The sequence below is a fragment of the Condylura cristata genome, unplaced genomic scaffold, assembly GCF_000260355.1.
Source record: "Condylura cristata isolate star-nosed mole 26May11 unplaced genomic scaffold, ConCri1.0 scaffold00026, whole genome shotgun sequence".
NCBI classification, from domain to species: Eukaryota; Metazoa; Chordata; class Mammalia; order Eulipotyphla; family Talpidae; genus Condylura; species Condylura cristata.
In genome coordinates, this window is record NW_004567127.1 from 6,674,957 (window position 1) to 6,689,300 (window position 14,344).

Genomic DNA, 14,344 nt, shown 5'->3' on the forward strand with positions numbered 1-14,344 from the left:
TGTCTTGCTTCTTTAGCAGATTGACTGGGTTAGGATCAGTTTATGGTGAAACTGCAATGAGAATAGGCATTAAATCTGGGTGGGGGCCCAGCATTAAGACTCCCTTTGGGGCCTGGTTGTTTTTTTTTTTTCTTCCTATTTTTAATTCTACTTTTCTCTATTTTTAAATCCCGGCACTGGGATTTCAATTTTAAAATGCCAGTTGTGATGCTTTAAATTGATGACACAGCCTTCTAATGGATCACAAGGCACATTTTAAAATACATTTCACAGATGAACAAGGTGAACTAAAGGAAAGCTCTTGAGTCACACCAGCATCCAGAACAGGGTTAGAACTCTCGACTTTTCCTACATGGACCCAGGTTCTGCCAGAAAGAAACACTTGGATTTGAATGGGAGAAACCTCAAGTGTTGATGCTTGGTGCATTGCCATTTCGTCTCCTTTTCAAATATACATGTATTTGTAATAGTTTATTTTTACATCTTTTTCCATCTCAGCTGTAATCCCCGTGGGCTTCCCATCACCAAATCACCTGTGTGCCATCACCATAGTCCAGTGCACTGCCCTCATCGTCTCTTTTTATGTGGTTCTCTGCCGTTGCCGATTATTAGAAGCCAGCTCACTGAGACCTAGTGCATGGAGAAAGCTTAATGACCTGGGAGCGCAACATGCACTTTTTTTCCTTCTTTCTTTCTTTCTTCTTCTTCTTCTTCTTTTTTTTTTTTTTTTTAAAAAAAGTGCTCAGAACCTGTACTGCTGCTCCCTGCTGGTAACTGAAGTGGGACATGTCCTGGGGGTAGGGGTGAGAAGGGGGACAGATGGAATTTCTTCCTCCCTTCCTTCCACGAACAAACTAGTACGGAAAACCTATTACATAGCACATAGCAGATCTTGGGTTAGTTTTTATAGATGAGGGTAAAGAAATATATGCTCTAGCCAGGCAATTAACTTGTAATCAGTCCAAGACAATGCTGCACAGAGTTTAAGGCAGTGGAGGAAGGAAGTTTTAAGCCTACACTGACCCAGACTGAGGGAGGGTGAAGTGACAGGCAAGGCTCCCTGGGAAGGGGTCATCTGAGCTGACTCTAACCCAAGGGAGAAGTAGGAAGGAAGGCCTCAAGAGACCCTACAGGCCCTTGTGATGGTCTTGCTGTTCTGTTACATAAGTATGTAGAGCATGTGTGTAATTTTAGGGTGGCCTGCCAAATATTCACTCATTTTCAACTCTAGGTTCTGGAGAAAGAAAAATATCCTGTCAACCCCCACCAGACCAAACCAGTTTCTGAGGGGACAGGCCCTCCAGGTGGGGCGGGAAAGCTCATACCAACCTAACTCTTTGATTTTTCAAACTGATTACAATAGAGCTAAGGTTCTTGGGCTTTATTTTGCACTCTTCGAAGTTAAAGGGCTTAGGAAGCTAGCAAAAATAACTATTTCAAGTGAATGTCATCACTGCTTAGAGATGCTTTTAAAAAAGAAAACAAACCCCAAGACTCTAGCTCCCCAGGGGCTTAGAGTAGTGCTGGAGTCAATCAACCCCGCCCCCACCCAAATCCTCCCTACCTCCTCTGAAGACAATGGCGCCTTCGGACCATTAGTTTGGATAGGGCCTGGAGCTAGGGCCTGAAGGAAGGAAAAGAAAGAAAATCAGGAAGACGCCTGTGGAAACTAAAACTAGACCCTTAAAATATTAAGCCTCCAAACCAGCAGGTCTTGAAATGAAAATTTCAAAAACAGAAATCCAAAAAAATTTCTCTTTTAAGATCTAACTTGAAATAAAGCCACTTGGTGATTTGTGTTCATTTAAAACTGGCCAAGATGGGAGCCCTCCCTGGTGGCACAACAGGGTAAAGCCCAGGACAATGAAGCTGTCCACAGCCACTGCAGCACAAGTTAGATTTCTGGCCAAGGAGCTGACCCACATGGCACAGCAGACCTCTCCTGTTCTCCCTGCTGCTCCCCCCAGCAGTGTGTTTCAAGAGATCCAGCTGTTCTGTTCCCCACTCTGTCTCTAGTGACTCCTCTCACCACCACCCTCCAGCCCACACCCCTGGCCTCTACCCCAGTTCTTGTGTGCATAAGTAAATCTTAAAAATAAATAAATAAAACTGGCCAAGATGCTATCAAAAAGCCAAATGAAAAATTCCAGCAACAACTTGGTAGCCAGCAATCTTCCCTGAGAATCAGTACATTCAAGTCATGATCTGTGGCTTGACTGTAATCATCTGCTGAAAATATTTGTCTTTCTAGTGTATTTTAATCGTGTCTTTGTAGAGATCAGAGACTTGAAATTCTTTGTCTGCATTATGTAAGTAGTCTTGTTCTGAGGCCTCTTAAATCAAAATGCAAAATGACAGTTCTCAAAACTTAATTCACCCTTATTCAATGCCAATTACTATCAGGAGGTATTTTTACATATCCTATCTTGGATGAAACAATCCTATCAAGTAGCTATTTTATTCCGTAAGATTCAGAAGTTGGGCCCTCCCCGGTGGCACAATGGGTAAGGATGCAGCACTGCAAGCTGGCTGCAGCTGCTTCAGGGAAAGTTCGATCCCCAGCCCCTGAGGTGACCCACATGGCACGGCAGACCTCTCCTGACCTGCCTGCTGCTCCCCTCAGCAGTGTGCCTCCGGCAATCTGCCTGTTCTGCTCCCCGATCTATCTCTGGCGAATCCTCTCACCACCCCTGCATCTCTGGCTTGTACCCCAGTTCTGTATGCATAAACAAATAAATCTTTTTTTAAAAATTCAGAAGTTATTCAGGTAATGAGAAGAAGCAGAAATTAAAATCCGAATGTGCCTCTCTTCAGAATTCATGATCTTTCTGTCTTTCCATACTGCTTTCTCAACTGAACCAAAGCAGTCTCTCTAATTTAGTTAATTAACTAAAAACTACACACATCAACAAGAAGGCAGGAAAACACCCAGAATGGCTCTCTGCTCCTCAATTTGTCCTTCTCTGACTCACCATCCATCTCCTCCTCTCTCCCTTATTCCCAGAAGCCCCACTTGCTTCCCTTTCTCTGCTCCCTTACCATCAAACAAGAGTTCTCCAAACTGCCAGACACTCTGGCACTCTAACACAAAAGGTAAGAAGCACGGGGTTCCAGTGGGGAGCAGGACATTCATTGCCAGCCTCCCCACTACCTTGGAGACTCTAAGGAGGTCTGAGAGTTGTTTTCTGCATTTCAAAGAAGTCTAATAGAAACTGTTCATTCCTTTTAGGCTGCTCAGATTCCTTTGCTTTTATCTGGAATCCCACCAATCCAGTGTAATAGGCCTGGTTGTCTTATGGGAAATGAAATTAATTAATAAATGATATTTGCCTGGCGGGCTAAAATCTTTTGAAGTATCGAGTGCTCCCCCTGAGAGCTACTCAGCATTGAAAAGGTAGGGGTTTTGCAATTTAATCTCCAACAACAAAGTCTTAAACCAAAGGGACCCAGCCCTTCAATAAACATTTCTGCCTCGGTGCCTTTGTGTTGGAGGAGAGGGGGGTCGCGGGAAAGGCTGAAGACAGACAGTGTAGTAAAGGTGTGTGGGTGTCTGTGTACCCTGAGCGAGGGCTACAGCAAGGCTGGTACAGAGAGGAAGAAGAACAGAACAAGGAAAGGTCCCTTTCTTGGGAAGCTCACCCTCCAACGGGGAGGGGAGGGATTGGAAAACAACCCCCCCCCCAAAAACAGATTTGGGTGAGAGCTAAGAGGACGTTCTCTTTATCAGCATTGGACATTAGCAGAGATTCATCGTGGTGGCAGGTCCAGGACTCTGCCCTTTACAGTTGCTGAAGCACCTGCTCCTTTTATGTCTCCAATCTGCTGCACCCCTGGTAACTGCCCTAAAACGTGACTTCGATAACACAGGCTTTTATTTTTTTTGCAAACAAGGATGACGACATTTTAAAAGTTTGGGCTCATACTACAACTGCCTTTAAAAAAGTGACATCATCATGGAGTGGAACAGGATTAGGATGGACACAAAAGATTTTACTAGCTGAAAAACCCACTGATGATTGGAAACTAATGAAATATGAGCTGGCCAGACAGAATGAGCTCTGGTGTCTCAACAATCTGCAAATCATCATGAAAATTCAGCAGACATCATGGTAATAAAAAATCAGCCAGGCATCAAGAGAAATATATTTGTATACCTCATGACAAAAGCTGAGTGGAAGCTCCAGAGCATTATTCATGCATTTACTTATTTAAAAAGACATTTTTACCTACAAGACTCACACCTTTTTCTGTTCCTCCACCACACCTCTTTGCCCATATCCCTCTTCCCTCCCTCCCTCACACCCTCTCCCATCCCCCATCCTCTGGGTAACCTAAACACCTACTCCTCGGCCTTCCCCTCCCTAGGAGCAGGAGGTAGGGGGCCCACTTCTGCCCACTGCTCCCTCACATGTACCCTGAACATGCCCTGGGCTTGGGTCCCTCCACACCTTTATCTTTATTCTCCCTCTGGAGTGTCCCCCTGTTCCCTCCTATTTCAAATGTGCTCTTCCATGTAGAAGCTCCTACTGATCTGCTCTCTCTCTCTTTTTTTTTCCCACTGATCCTCTCTTCATTCAACATTCCATCTTCTGAAACTTGGGGTTCTTATCATTTGCTGCCTGGAGTTTAAGTTCTTTGTAAATTTCTTCCCCCCAGTTATCAGATTGTTGACTCCTTAGAGGCAGGTACAGTGTGATATTCTGCTGGAACCTCACACAGACTCAAGCAGTGGCTGTTGAACTGAATCCAAGCTGTGTGACCTTCCTAGACTCTGGAGGCCTCACTCACATTTATTCTCTTTACAAATACCTCTCCGAGGGAAACAGACGGGTTTTTTCTTATTTTGCTGAGCAGGAAACTGAGGTCTGGAAAATAAAAATAATTGGCCAGTGGGGGTCAGTGGGTAAATGTAGGGGTGGGTGGGAGAGGCTTATATGGAAACTTCCAGACCAAATCAAATCCAGCTATGACTGCTTGTCATTCTCTCTGTTTAGTCTCTCTTGACTCAAACCTATGGTGACAGCCTGGAATGGATTAAACCCTGAATAGCAACTGCAGGTCTCTGGGCCTGGGCTGATGTAATAAGTCTCTTTAGCTCTATCCTCACTGAGAATTTTAAAAAGTAAAATGAAAGAAGAAAGGGAAAATATAACCACCAGAGAAAATGACTGCAATGTAAAATCATAGGCAGCTTTAAAAGTCACTGTTTTTCTTCCCTGAAGATACCAGGACAGTTTGTCTCTGCTATTTTTCATCATATAAATTGCTCTGCTTGAAAGATGAGTGGGGGTAAATATAGCAGCAGTATCTCTGATGTAACATTTACTGACCTGGCCTGGATGTGTCCTTGACACTGTCCTTTCGAAAGGGGAGAGGAGAGAAGGTGTGTCTCTGTTACTCCATGTGCGAGAAATGCCTCCTCCCGGCCGTTATCAGGGTATAGGGAGACTGATTAGTCATAAAGAATAAGAATGAAGAAGTCACGGATGCTACTGATTTGTCAGGCTTCCTGGATGTGGCTGCTCTGGGCAGGCGGCCCGACCCAGTCACTCAGCAGCATATTTACTGTGTGGAGACGGCCAGACGCCCTGCCTTGGGCAGCATTCATGTTTTGAAAAGTGACCTGCTTAAAGTGTTTGCAGGTCAGTGAATCCCACTTTCCCCTCACTCTTTCCAGTCTTTTTCCCCTGAAGGCAGCAACTGAAGGAGAGTACGGATTTGAACAGGCCTGGAATCCACATCAAAATGGAAATGACGGTGGCTTCTTTCTGCGGAGGATGGGCAGGTGGGAGCATTAGGCCAGGGGCTGGGAGCTGGCAGGAACAGAAGGAACAGCCCTGAGTTTTGGCTCTACAGCGTTTGACTCGTTTGCAATGAAAATAATTTAGTGAGCTACATGGGTAACTGTTTTAGGTAAGGAGGAAATCAGAAAGTGTGAAACAGCTCATCTGTGATACACCTACATTAAAGCTGATTTCCAAGAAAGAGTATGTACTCTCAATGACCCCCAAGTAAAACATGTTTGGTAGGTTAACTGTGATTACCTTTTTTCCAGTGTCCAGGATAGTATGGTAGTAACGTCTTTCAGATTCTGCATCCCGAATGTAAAATGACATTTATCCTTCCCTCCCCCATCCCTATCTATCATCCCTATTATGTTCTTGTTCTCTTGGTAAGACATAAGCAAGAGAACCTCATGACAGCTGGCTTGGATGTGGGTTTGCCAGGGTGGCGCTCACGCCGCAGGCTCACAGCGTCGCTGTTCTGGGAGCCAGAGTGCACGCGCACGCGCCAAAGGGCCCTCACACAATGCTGGCACCTGCTTGTTGCTTTATAAAAACTCAGGCCCTGGGCCCTCCCTGTGGTGCAACAGGTTAAAGAGCAGCACTGCGAAGCTAGTGGCAGCCACAGCTGCTTCAGCACCAGTCCGATCCCCGGCCAGGGAGCTGACCCACAGGGAACACCAGGCCTCTCCTGTCCCGCCTGCTGCTCCCCTCAGCAGTGTGCTTCATCCATCTGCCTGTTCTGCTCCCCGCTCTGCTTCCGGTGAACCCTCTCACTGCCCCTGTACCACTGGGCTTGTACCCCAGTTCTATATGTGTAAATAAATAAATCTTTACAAAAATAAATAAAATAATCGGGGCCCTTTCTCTCCTCCCCCCTGTCCACAGAAGAGGGTTGATGGCAAAGACTTTGCATTGGTAAGCATCTGACCTAGGAAAGTTAGCGCTAGGAAGTACTATTATGTATTGACTATAATATCATAACATACACATTTCGTCAATTCTCCTCAACTTAAGACAGGGAGACGGAAGCCCAGAGAGTTGCTTCTTCACCAACGATTATTAATTCACCACATGGCAGAGCCCAGCGTCTTAATGAGCCCTTCTAAACGTCCACATCCCTTTAGATAAAATGACTGACGTGACTAGTTTTTCATTTTTTGTCTTCTCTGCATGTGTCTAGCTAAGAGTTTTCATATTAAACCTAGATATGCCTGTAGGAGCCGAACTTCAGAGAATATGGAAATGCAATAAAAGTTTTAAAAACCAAATTAAGTACTGGGTTGAAGGAATTCTGATCTAACCCCAGCACATAGCAGGCATAGTGAACAGCGGGTGCGGTCGTTTATCATTATTATTATTGTTATTATAACTGGCCCAGCAGCCCGGCAGGAGGTGGGGGGGGCAGCCTCCTCGTTTGGCTTCCGTTTAAGTGTGAATAGGTTTTCAATCAAGTATTGCAAAAGCTGGAGCAGCTTCTCTCCTGAAGGGAGTGAAAAATCCAGGCAGTTCCTAGAAACAATAGCCATCCCGGGTCCCCAGGTGGCTCCGCGGGGGTCTTTCAGAGGGGTGCCTTCAGCTCCCCTTGTTTCCTGGGCTGAGCTCCTGGAAAGGCTGACCTAATTTCCACCTAACAAAACAGAGCTCTCCTCTGGAATTCAAGCACAATTAGGAGGTCAGAGAAATTCGCAGCTTGGGGTCCCCCGTCCTCCTGGTACCAAAACAACCACAGACTGTTTTCTGCTTTACAGTTTATAAAGCACTTTGAGAGGAAGGGGATCTGCTTAGCAGGCAGGTCTTACAAAGTTTGCATTCACTTTTTTTTTTTTTTAAAAGATTGATTTATTTATGCATACAAGAGCTGGGGTACAGGCCAGAGGTGCAGGGGTGAAAGGATTCACCAGAGACAGAGTGGGGAGCAGAACAGGGAGCTCGACTGAAACACACTGCTGAGGGGAGCAGCGGGCAAGACGGGAGAGGTCTGCTGTGCCCTGTGGGTCAGCTCCCTGGTCAGGGGTGGAACTCGTGCTGCAGTGGCTGCGGACAACTTCACAGTGCTTTCTTTGCCTTAACCAGCCGAGCCACCAGGGAAGGCCCTGCATTCCCATTTTACAAAGTTAAAACCAAAGGAAAATGGGAAGAAGAAAAGAGAAAGAAAAACTCTAAGAGGGCTCTAGAGCCTGTGTGTCCCGACACAGGCAGCTCACACCTCTCCTCTCACTTCCCAACTCCCCTGGAAGGAGGAATTACCCGTCCTCCCCCCAACCCCATAGAAACTGAGGTACAGAGCCAGGCCAAGCAGTGCTTGTTCAGGGCTTAGCAAGCAAGCGACAGAACCTGGAGCTGAACCCACACTCTTAACCCCTGCTCTAGTGAGTCCCAGGGCCCCCAGGAGGCCACCAAATCCCAGAGCTTCCTATGAGCCCTGTGAAAGCTCACGTAGCTGGCAGTTCTCTAATTCTGACATCCAGCTTGAGGTCCATGGTCTCCTTTTACCAATATGTCTTGTTTGCCCATGGAAAATAAACATTGGGGTGGAAGAAAATGAGGTGGCCACGCAAGCTGTCCCGTTAAGTCACCAGAGCTAATTTGGTCTGTGGTTGTGGTTGTGGTTGCAGGGAGAGGTCCCGAGGCTAAAATGGCCTCTGAAGTCCCAAATCCAACAAACAAGTAGGGGATGAGATGAAGTCAATCCAGGAGGCTATGTTGACCAGAGAACAAAATCTTAAATTCCTTTTCTCAGCCTTAATCAAGTCTTCAGAAAAACAACTTAGGTTTTATTTATTTATTTAACAAAACGATACACTGACTTGAAACAAAATTCAAAAGATGTGACTTGAAAGGTGACTCTCAGGCCCTCTCTGATGGCACAACCGTTTAAAACACAGCACTATGGAGCTATCACAGCCACTGCCATCCAAATTCGATCCCCGGCCCGGGAGCTGACCCACATGGCGCAGCAGACTTCTCCTGACCTGCCCGTTGCTCCCCTCAGCAGTGTATTTCAGTACATCTGCTTATGTGCCTGTTCTGCTCCCCATTCTGTCTCTGGTGAACCCTCTCACCTTCGCACCTCTGGCCTGTACCCCAGTTTTGTATGTATAAATAAATAAATCATTAAAAAAAAAAAAAGAAAAGTGACTCTCCTTCCTCATCTGACCATCAACCAGCCTCACCACAATGGAGTAGCCAGAGAGCATGGCTCAGCCTCAGCAGAGAGGTTCTAGGCGTTAGAAGAGACGCTGTGTTGTGGGGGCCTCCCTGATGGCTCAGCGGCTTGAAGCGCAGCACTAAGAAGCTAAAGCCACTTCAGCACGAGTTTGATCCCCAGTCCTGGAGGTGACCCACATGGTGCGGCAGACCTCTCCTGACCCGCCTGCTGCTCCCCTCAGCAGTGTGCTTCATCAGTTGGCCTGTTCTGTTCCTCACTCTGTCTCTGGTGAATCCCCTCACCGCCCCTGCACCTCTTGCCTGTACCCCAGTTCTGTATGCATAAATAAATAAATCTTAAAAAAAAAAAACAAAAAAATACTGTGAACGTGACGTGTGACTTGAGAAGTGTCATAAGAGTCAATGCTTTGTCCAAAAGGTGTCTCTGCTGACCTGGAACCACCTTCTCCAGGGACCTACCAGGAAAAAGCTTCTGCTTACACTAAACAAAGATGGACATTACTTCCAGAACCACCCAGGAAAAGGGTAATGGTCAAATTCAGGAATGCTGCCTGAAGGCATTTCTGTTCATCAACCTAACCATTATTTTCTCAGCTATTATGTTTTGTTCTCTCCACTCCCTTCCTCAATCATACACCCATGTGGGGAAGCCCTGAGGGACCCACAATGAGGCAGATATGATTTCAGGATTTATTATTTGAAAGACATGTCTAGCATTTAATGAACCTTATGTCATCTGGCTTCAAGCCCCAGGACACAGCACTTCTGTTCTTTTACTCAAGAATTTGGCCTTCAGAGGGCAGGTCGCTTGGGAGCTTTCCATCCTCCAGAACTCTGCAGGGGCCAACATGAACCACCTCAGCATAGAGCAGCTCCCGCTTGCTTGGGGCAGCACCGCCATATCCGCTACCCCGCCAAAGTGCAGTTTACAGAGCTGAGACTGGACAGAAGCTCTGACTCCTCTCTAATTAGTGTCCCCACTCACCCGGGGGAAATGTGTCACAGTGGACTCTGGAAGGCACCCCCTCAGCCTGACTCCGCCTCTCCAGGGGCTTTTGGTGTCGTCTGCACCACATCAGCCATGGCTCACATGGCTCCCAGTTTCCGGGTCTTCCTCAGTCGACATTCGTAAGTCGGCTGCCGAGACAAAAGATAACGTGAGGATTTGGGACATGATGCATTTCCCCACACCCATACATTTTCCAGAAGAATCAGCTTGACACAAACTAGATTTTGTTTATAGATGAAATGTGAGGAATTTATAAACAAGTGTCCTCCTTCCCTTCCCAATAACTGATCACACTGATCTCTTAAGGGCAAGGTTGAACCTAGATCCTTAAGCTCCGTTCACTGTTGACAAAGGAAAATAAACAGTGAAGACATTCTTTTAGGCAATGTTACCTGTCCACTATTAACCAGATCTTCTTTAAGGACTGAAACAGGGGGGCCTCCCTGGAGGCACAGGGGTTAGTTACATCGCTGCACTATCAAGCTATTGCCAGACACTAGGGCCTGAGTTCAATCCCTGGCCAGGGAGCTGACCCACATGGTGCAGCAGACCTCGCCTGTCTCCCCACTGCTCCCCTCAGTGTTATAGGGCACCCCAATTCTGTTACAGGACAAGGGGAGAGGGACACCCCTGAAGCCCCAAAACCTGCCTGCTCTAAGTGGGTTCTGCCATCCGACAAGACAAAACATATAAAGCTTTAATGAAAAGTGACTTTAATACAGTAAATATACAATACAGAACACAAAGAATATAACTTCTAAATCAAACACCTGAAGTTACCCATCTCCTCGTGGGCAAAAGTCAACCCAAAAGGGACTGGCCCAAAGCAAGGCCTGAAAGCTGACACTAGACTAAAGCACCTTCTGGCCGGGACCCATGGAAAAGGGTCAGAAATGGCCAGGCAAGTCTGGGAGGAGAACAAAATCAAAATCAATATAAACACTGCCATAGTCAGCTCCCTGCAGGTATCTCACCCACATCTGCCTTAACCAGCCCAGGGTCAGGAAACAAGCCCGGTTTCTTCATCACATGCTCGCTGCTCCGTGTGGCTTCCTTAGGTCTCCGTCTTTTTCTCCATCCCGCTTCCTTCTCTTCTTCTCTCTTCTCCTTTTTCTCTGCTCAGCTCCACCCTCCTTCCCCTGGGTGGGGCAGGGAACCTGGAATTTCCCTTTTTCCTAAGGACCACCCTGTTACATCAGCAGTGTATTTCAGTCCATCTGCCTGTTCTGCTCCCCACTCTGTCTCTGGTGACTCCTCTCACCCCCTGCATCTCTGGCCTAAACCCAAATCTTGTGTGCATAAATAAATATTAAAGAAGAAGAATGGAAACGCGTAAGGGTGTAAGGAGGCAGAGTTCACATCCATTGGCTGCACTTTTCCAGCTCGGCACTAAGCCTCTGCTCAGCTTTGCCACTCCATAAAGGTTCTGTCCCATTTCCACCAGTTTTTGGCAAATTCCTCTAAAACAAATGATCTGCACTTGCTATTACCTTCAGATAATTTAATTTTAGTTTCTACTGCAAATGCAATTAGGGGCCATCATCTTTTCCCCAATGGGTGAATTCAGAAACCACTTTTTGTATTTAGTGATTATGAGTTCCCTGTTGAATTTATTGTGGCAAATCACACCCTCAGGGATGGTTTCATTTCTTTTTGTTTTTAATTAAGAGATTCATTTGCCTGGGGAGTGTAACATTAGTAACACAGTTCTAATACAAGACAGGAAATGTCACCACAATATCACCCCTCCAAAACAGCTTAAATATTTTACAAAGTTATGTTTATGGGCCTCCCTGGTGGTACAGTTAAGCACAGCATTATGAGGCTACCTAAAGCCACTGTAGCAAGAGTTCCATCCCCAGCCAGGAAGCTGACCCACTTGGGGCAGCAGACCTCTCCTGTCTCAGCCGCTGAGGCAGCTGTTACCCTCAGCAGCAGCACATTTCATTAGATCTGTCTGTTCTGCTCCCCACTCTGTCTCTGGTAAATCAGTTCACCACATCTGCATCTCTGGCCTGGACCCCAGTTCTGTATGCATAAGTAAAAAATCAATCCTTAAAAAAAAGAAAGCAAAATTATCATTAAAAGAAAAGTTATGCTGTGGGGGTGGAGTGGGGAATGGGATCAAAAACGGGATGGGGGGTTGGGGAGGGAAGTGCACAGGATTATGGTGATGGCACACAGGTGACTTGGTGATGGGAAACCCGCAGGGATTACAATCGAGATGGGAAAAAAAATGTACAAAATGATGTAAAAATAAACTGTTATAAAAAAAAAGTTATGCTTATATGGCACAAGCTCTATACATTATAATCCATCTTGCACAATATTATGCAACATTTAAAAACAGTAAAATAAATTTATAGGCCTGAAACAATTCTCCCAGGTAATTACAAAGTGAGAAGAGCACGGTATATAAAATGTAATACCATTTATGTATTTTTAGGTGTTTATCATGCAGGGGTACAAATGCAAGGTTTCTGAAAGATCACATAAGACATTGTCAGTGGAGGTTGCTTCTAGACTCTAGAAAATAGGACCAGCTGATAGGAAAAAAGGACATTGTTTTTATACTTATACTTTACTGGTTGATTGATTTGCTTATCATGTGAATGCATTTACTTAAAAAAAACTAAATTTAAAACAAAGTTATGTTTATGCACAAATTTTTTAAATAAATGAGTAAAATTTTAAGTCTTTACACATGTAATGTGAAGTTATTCATTAACAATTAATATTCTAAAGAAAGCTTATTACATTGGAAAGGTATTTGAAGGTTAGATTTCATTCTATATAAATTCACAAGATGTATGATAATTTGAGAAATGATAACTAAACATTCATTAAGCATTACATATTCTTTAAATAATAATTTAAAAATTACACAAAGTTCCATGGAATTTTACCATAAAATGTGGTATTTAATTGGGATGTGAATATATTTATATATTGCATATATATAAACATATACACACATATATACAGATATATGTGTTAAACAAAGGATCTGCCAAGGTAACAGTGCCTAGAAGAGGCTCTGAACACTGACTCAGGGTAAAATAAACTCCACAGTATATAAGAAGTATATCTGTATGTAATTCTGCCTATAATACTAACTAAAAGATCACTTGATGTGAATAAGGGATAACAAATTTGTATGCGAGGGAAAACAATGAGCTTACTACTTTCTGATTTGCTAATCTATATCTTGTGTGGGGGGGTAGTAAGATTTATTTATACAAGATCTGGGGTACAGGCCCAGATGTGGGGGGCGTGCTCTTGCTGGTGAGAAGACTCACCAGAGGCAGAGTGGGGAGCAGAACAGGCAGAGCCACTGAAATGCACTGCTGAGGGGGGCAGCGGCGAGACAGGAGGAGTCTGCTGTGCCCTGTGGGCACCTCTCTGGCCTGGGGTCAAGCTCGTGCTACAGTGGCTGCGGTAGCTTCATCGTGCTGTGCTTGACCCCTGCACCACTGGGGAGGCCCTATGGACTGCCATCCTCACCCCTGACCTTGGCCTTGGAACCCAGGCCAGCCCTGAGGGAGGGCAAGAGACCATTTATTTAATAAAGCTGTAGGAACCATTAAGGTCACTTTTCTCTCTATCTTCACAAAGAAATGCTTTTTTGAAGATAAATTTTATAGTTTGGGAGTTAATCTCAATTAAAGAAAAAAAGAAAACTTTCAGCTTTCCTGTTTTTAGAATTTTTTCTATTTTTTTGAATTTATAAAAGAGGAAGGGCATAGATAAGAAATTCGAAACTGCCATTTTTAACACGTCAAGGTTTCTAGTCCAAAATACTAGAGAGAGTGAAAGAGACCACTAATGGGAATCTGCGAGGCACAAATGGAAATATTATCAAAATTATTGACAGCAGGAAACACATCGAAAGGAGAAATGCATTGATTGTCAAGTATTACGAAAGGACTTCTTTTAAAGGCAGATTTAAAAGATCAAATCTGCTTAATATAAGTTACTAACCTGGAGAGTAAGACTGGGAAATAGAACAAAAGTATTTGTTTGCATTATAAATATTTGAGATCCCTATAATGCAATTAACTAAATTTTACCCCCCAAAAAATGTTTTTCATGTGGAAAAAATGAGGTTTTAAAAATTATGGTAGTCTGAAATCCTTCAGTGAATCCTGAAAAGATTTTGGCGTGGATTCATAAAATGTTTTGCTCCTGGGCCCTCCCTGGTGGCATAAGGGGTTAGGCCAGCACGACCAAGACCAAGTTATCCGCAGCCACCGCAGCACGAGTTCCAGCCCCCCCCCTTCCCCCAGGGACCCAACAGCACAGCAGACCCCTCCTGTCTCACCGATGCCAGCCCCTGCCACCTGCCCCCCCAGTGTATTTCAGTCAATCTGCCTGTTCTCCA

The 14,344-nt window shown here is 45.0% G+C and overlaps 1 long non-coding RNA gene across 3 annotated transcripts in view; it reads right to left on the reverse strand.

Moving 5' to 3' along the window:
- Window positions 1-14,344, reverse strand: part of LOC105854106 — a 74,639-nt gene that overhangs the window by 19,227 nt on the left and 41,068 nt on the right. For 2 of the 3 annotated variants that reach the window (XR_001145826.1, XR_001145827.1), the window contains exons 2-4: window positions 9,940-10,091; window positions 1,565-1,624; window positions 516-630 (exon numbers count right to left, since the gene is read on the reverse strand). This is a non-coding gene — a long non-coding RNA (uncharacterized LOC105854106). Of the gene's footprint in view, window positions 1-515; window positions 631-1,564; window positions 1,625-9,939; window positions 10,092-14,344 lie in introns of those variants that run through there. The other variant, XR_001145828.1, reaches the window with a different exon arrangement.